Consider the following 6,000-nt stretch of genomic DNA (forward strand, 5'->3'; position numbering starts at 1 on the left):
AAAGAAGATAGTCTTCTACACCTAGGATGGCTTGAGTGTGAGTAAATCATGGCATAATTTTCATTTTTGGGTGAACTATCCCTTTAATCTAAGCCCTGTCTGTACAATCAGGCCTTGAAGTCTTTTAAACTACAATCACAACAAAAATGCCCCCCAAAAAATAGCATAATAGTAACATTACCTTGTATGTATGGTATGGCCGTCTGGGTGCTGTTTGCGGTCTTATCACATGACCAGCCCAACCGGATGAGAGATTTGTCTCTTTTTAGTGTTGCTGCGTCCCAATTTGCCTACTTATACTATGCCCTAAAAGTATGTACTGTTTTTGTGAGAAAAGGAAAAAGTACATACTTTTGAGTGTAGCAGAACAGTAGGGACATACTTCATCATAAACTGCGTCTTTAACAGACCGCTCTGTCGCTAGATATGTGCATCCATTCCTGTCAGCGATTAAACTGCCCTGTCAGTCATCTTGTCACAGGTAATCCTCCACATTCAATTTCATTTCATTTCCTACCGTATCGCAGAGAAATGTAGTAGCACATTGAACTGCAGTCTTGGGTCTTTCATGCGGAGAGCTCTCCTCATGTGTTTGCATAATGATGCATTTAAAAGTTAATGACCAAACGTGTCATTATAAAACTTCACAATGCTGTTGCAGATGAAATATATGTGGATAACATTGAATAAATATATTTTCGTCAGGTTAGATACAGATTAACCTTTTTTCTAAACCTCTCTTCACGTCTAAAAAAAAAAAAAAGATTCATAAAACATAAATATCAGTTGACCCTGTTTACTTTCTTCACTGACAGATGAAAATGAAAAGACGATCGATCAAAGCTCAGCTTTGGGAAGGGAAGAGATACAGGGCAAGATAAGGAGACTGAGAGAAACAGAAGACAAAAGGTGATGAAGATGAGAAAGGAAGAACAGGTATTGAAACATATCTTATTTAAGGCCATTCCTGTTTGGAATATGATTGTGTATTGTCAACTATAAACTTATGATTTTCTAGTTTGTGTGTGGATCATACATTCCAACATTAAACCTGATTCTCATGTTTAAAAATCTGTTAGCTTGACAAATAATTCATGCTTCTGCCCACAGACATGGTTTTAACGCTATTGATTTATTGGCCTTCAAAAGTCTTAAAATACACATATGCACATCAGGGAAATATGCCCCTGAACCCCCCTAGCAAGCTCCATTTTTCCTCAGTATTTATACAACCCTACGCATACATGCTCAAAAATGTGTTCATATTTGAACTGAATATTAGATTTCCTAAAGCACATTCAAGGTTCTTGGGATTACTAAGAATGAAGAACTCTCCATAGTGCATAAACACTAAATTTGTTTATACCTTGTTTTATTATTCCCAGACTTATTTGCAAATAGATGATAATTTTGCTGACCTTTTTAAATACATATTGCTCTTACTCTTCACAGAACTTAACGGCATATTTATATGCGAGTCAGATATGTGTGGACAGAATGCAAAGAACTGTTCAACATTTTAAAAGTCTTTTTTTTTCTCATGTATTTGCTATATTTCTTCATTTGAAGGATAGCTGGCCGTGGTGTGTGACACCTGTGCGTTTGAATACTGGGAACAGGAACAAACCAACACACACACACACACACACACACACAAACTTGTGTTCTCCATCTGCCACCACTTCAATCAGCCTGTATAATAATAATTTCCTCTTTGAATTAAAGCCATTAAAATGCAGCAAACTGAAGTGAAGTTGTGCAGCAGTGATTCTGAGTGCATCTGTCTTCATCAGACAGACTGACAGGCTGCATAAATCAGCACAACCGCTGGGAATGAACAGCCCCAGAGATCCGTCTCTAATCAATTCCTATTAGTTTAGCATTTCTCATGCAGCCAGCGGCCTCACGGGACACATAAACGGCAGATCAAATTTGAGCAATATGTTTGATGAAATGATGAGACAGTATGTGTGGTATCTGAACTGCATGTGTTTGTGTGTGAAGGGTTGCTGGCCATTCATCACCAGTTTCAATTTTACCATTTAAGTGTCTCATCCATGCAGAGATTCTGTTTTATCAAACCATCCTTTAACATTAGTGTCACATTATCAACGATGGGGAACGCGGAACATGTTTTTCTTGTCAGGTTTCTCAGATTAGATATTATTCTACATTATATTAATTACTGAAGACTGACGCGCTGATGCCCCCTTCTGGATAGCGGGAGTGCGCGCGGCACCAAATCACATCGGGTCAGAGAGTTTATGCTAGTGTATAGCGAAGAAAATGTCACCACTACCTGTAATTTAATTTACGCGACATTCGAGTTTGTTCACTGGAGGGCGCTTAGGTTAAAAGAATGGAAGTCTGGAGAAAGTTAGCAACATGAATGCTAATCTTTGCTGACAAGAAGAGGAAGTTTGGGCAGGATGTAGAGCTTAATTTCTGATTGGAGAACGTAAATATATTATTGATTGCTACTGGTTGCAGTCTGTTAGGGGCAGAAATAGACAGCATTTCATTGGACAAAAATCTGTGCAGTGCTAGATGAGTCATCAACATTTTACTCCATTTTCAAAGAAGACAAAGACTCTTCGTTGTAGATTTGAATTTTGCCAATGTTTAGAGCTGTAGATTTCACAGACTTAAAGCTAGAACATTTAATAATATAAATAATTGAATGTAATTTATAATAATACAGTTTTGATAATAACATAAAAACAGAACATTTTCATTTTAAAAAGGCCCAGCTATATTGTTTATTCAGGTTGAGCCACTCTTTGTCAGTAGAGATAAATGGTAAAAATTGGCCCAATTTAACTTAATTTACTCTAATAATGACCAAGATCACAGAATGACTCAGAGATTATGAAAATCTTTAGATGTTGTATAAGATCTTAAAGGGATAGTTCACCCCAAAATGGAAATTCTGTCATCATTTACTCACCCTCAAGTTGTCCCAAACCTGTATGAATTTCTTTCTTTTGCTGAACCCAAAAGAAGATATTTTGATGAATTTTGGTCACCAAACAGTTGATGGATCCATTAACTTCCACAGTATGGAGAAGACAAAAATACTACGGAAGTCAATGGGGCCCATCAACTGTTTAGTTACTGACATTCTTCAAAATATCTTTTGTGTTCAGCAGAAGAAAGAAATACATTTTTGGGTGAACTATCCCTTTAAGTGTGCTTAGAAAATGTACCCCAAGTATTTATAAGTTTGTCCACTAGATGTCCCTAGTGTTTCTTTTTAAAAGAATATCAACCCTCAAGTGCCCTGAACAAGCCACTGGAGAGTTAAAGGGTTAGTTCACCCAAAAATGAAAATTCTGTCATTTATTACTTACCCTCATGGCGGTCCACACCCTTCGTTAATCTTCAGAACACAAATTAAGATATTTTAGTTGAAATCCGATAGCTCCGTGAGGCCTCCATAGGGAGCAATGGACACTTCATCTCTCAAGATCCATAAAGGTACTAAAAACATATTTAAATCGGTTCGTGTGAGTACAGTGGTTCAATGTTAATATTATAAAGCGACGAGAATATTTTTGGAGCGCCAAAAAAACAAAATAATGACTTATTTAGTGATGGCCGATTTCAAAACACTGCTTCATGAAGCATCGGAGCATAAATGAATCAGTGTGTCGAATCATGATTCAGATTGCGTGTCAAACTGCCAACGGCTGAAATCACGTGATTTCGGCGCTCCGAACAGCAGATTCGACACACTGGTTCTGCTCCGATGCTTCCTGAAGCATTGTTTTGAAATCGGCCATCACTAAATAAGTCGTTATTTAGTTTTTTTTCCGCGTTTCAAAAATATGCTCATCGCTTTATAATATTAATATTGAACCACTGTACTCACACGAACCGATTTAAATATGTTTTTAGTAACGTTACCTTTATGGATCTTGAGAGAGGAAGTGTCATTGCTCCCTATGGAGGCCTCACTGAGCCATCGGATTTCAAATAAAATATCTTAATTTGTGTTCTGAAGATTAACGAAGGTCTTACGGGTGTGGAGCGGCATGAGGGTAAGTAATAAATGACAGAATTTTCATTTTCGGGTGAACTAACCCTTTAAACTGTAGTGCTCTGGATATTAGTTGCTACTATTTTTTTTCTTGATATAGTTACTTTTGCAGCTCAGGCAATGGACTAAGATCCAATCTGTCTAGACGTTCTTTACTATTTGTTATGTCCCATTCATAGACAAGGTCTCTAAACTCAATTTGAACTACTTCAGCAGTAACTGCATGGGTTTTTCCTATGTTTATCTTTAAGTGTAACATCTGTGACTTTATTTAATAAAACAGCATTACTTTCTGAAAACATATGACAGCCAGACTGCTTTACCACATTTTTGCTGTGACATATTAATAACCATGCAGGTTTATAACAATCAGCATGTCATTTAAAGATAATTGCTGCCTTTTTAGGAAGCCATATGCAGGTTGTCTAATACCAGGGACATCTGTGAGGAAGTCTCCAGAAAACAGGTTTAATGTATATTTCAAAGAGCTCAGATGTCTACGAAATGAGGCGATAGGTGATAGATATAAGAATGATTGCTCAGTGTTTATTAAATGTCACTCCACTAAACAGGAGAACGATTGGGCTGTAATTCCATATTACCGCTGATCTCTGTAGCATTATTACTGGTCAGAGGTTAGTGTTTCAGCTGGAGTTTGAAGAGCTGATTTCTCATCAGTATGAGTGGTCAGCCAGAGCCTGGGGTCAGATAACTCACCTGTGTTGACCATCAATGCCGCAGTAGATCCGTTGCCATGGCAATGCAAACTTCATAATAATAATTCTGGAAAAGTGGAAGCGTAGGCCAACAATCTTCAGGCTACAATAACCCACGTCTTGTATTCCTGCATGTTAAGATTCCTGCGCTCCTTTACATTTAGATTACCTTATCTGTCATCAAACAAGATAATATTTAAAAACAGTTACATTTATTAACAGTTAAATGTGCAAATCTCAAAATAAATATATAAAAATAAATATCATTATAATGTTGTAATACGTTAAATCACTTGTAGTATTTAAAAAATATTGATTTTATTTTTTAGCATATTGTTTTTTAATGTATTTAGTTAAAATAGTATAATATTTTTAAATATCGGTCAATTCTTTTTATCGGCCATAATGTGAAAATAATTATCGGCTTATCCGTATTGGCCAAAAAATGTAATTTCGCTCCAGTATGTTGCTATTTGATCCGTTTACAGTGCTCATTTAAAGATATTTAAAAACATTAATAATTTATTAACACAAATGCAATATTAAGCAAATCTCAAAATAAATATCCATTTTTCGTACTTTAAAATTTTTTTTTTTTGTGTTTTATTTTAAAATTAATTTATATAATATAGTATACAATTTTTAATATCGGTCAGTTACCTTTATTGATGATAACGTGAAAATAATTACATCTTGAGTGATGTAATCTAGCTTATGTTTACAGTGGCTCTAAGGCTCATTTAGCGATAATAATTGAATAACATTAATATTTAACAGTTAAATGTACAAATCCAATTCCAAAAAAATTGGGACACTGTACAAATTGTGAATAAAAACAGAATGCAATGATGTGGAAGTTTCAAATTTCAATATTTTATTCAGAATACAACATAGATGACATATCAAATGTTTAAACTGAGAAAATGTATCATTTTAAGGGAAAAATAAGTTGATTTTAAATTTCATGGCATCAACACATCTCAAAAAAGTTGGGACAAGGCCATGTTTACCACTGTGTGGCATCCCCTCTTCTTTTTATAACAGTCTGCAAACGTCTGGGGACTGAGGAGACAAGTTGCTCAAGTTTCGGAATAGGAATGTTGTCCCATTCTTGTCTAATACAGGCTTCTAGTTGCTCAACTGTCTTAGGTCTTCTTTGTCGCATCTTCCTCTTTATGATGCGGCAAATGTTTTCTATGGGTGAAAGATCTGGACTGCAGGCTGGCCATTTCAGTACCCAGATCC

The sequence above is a fragment of the Megalobrama amblycephala genome, linkage group LG2 (genome assembly GCF_018812025.1).
Source record: "Megalobrama amblycephala isolate DHTTF-2021 linkage group LG2, ASM1881202v1, whole genome shotgun sequence".
Taxonomy (NCBI): domain Eukaryota; kingdom Metazoa; phylum Chordata; class Actinopteri; order Cypriniformes; family Xenocyprididae; genus Megalobrama; species Megalobrama amblycephala.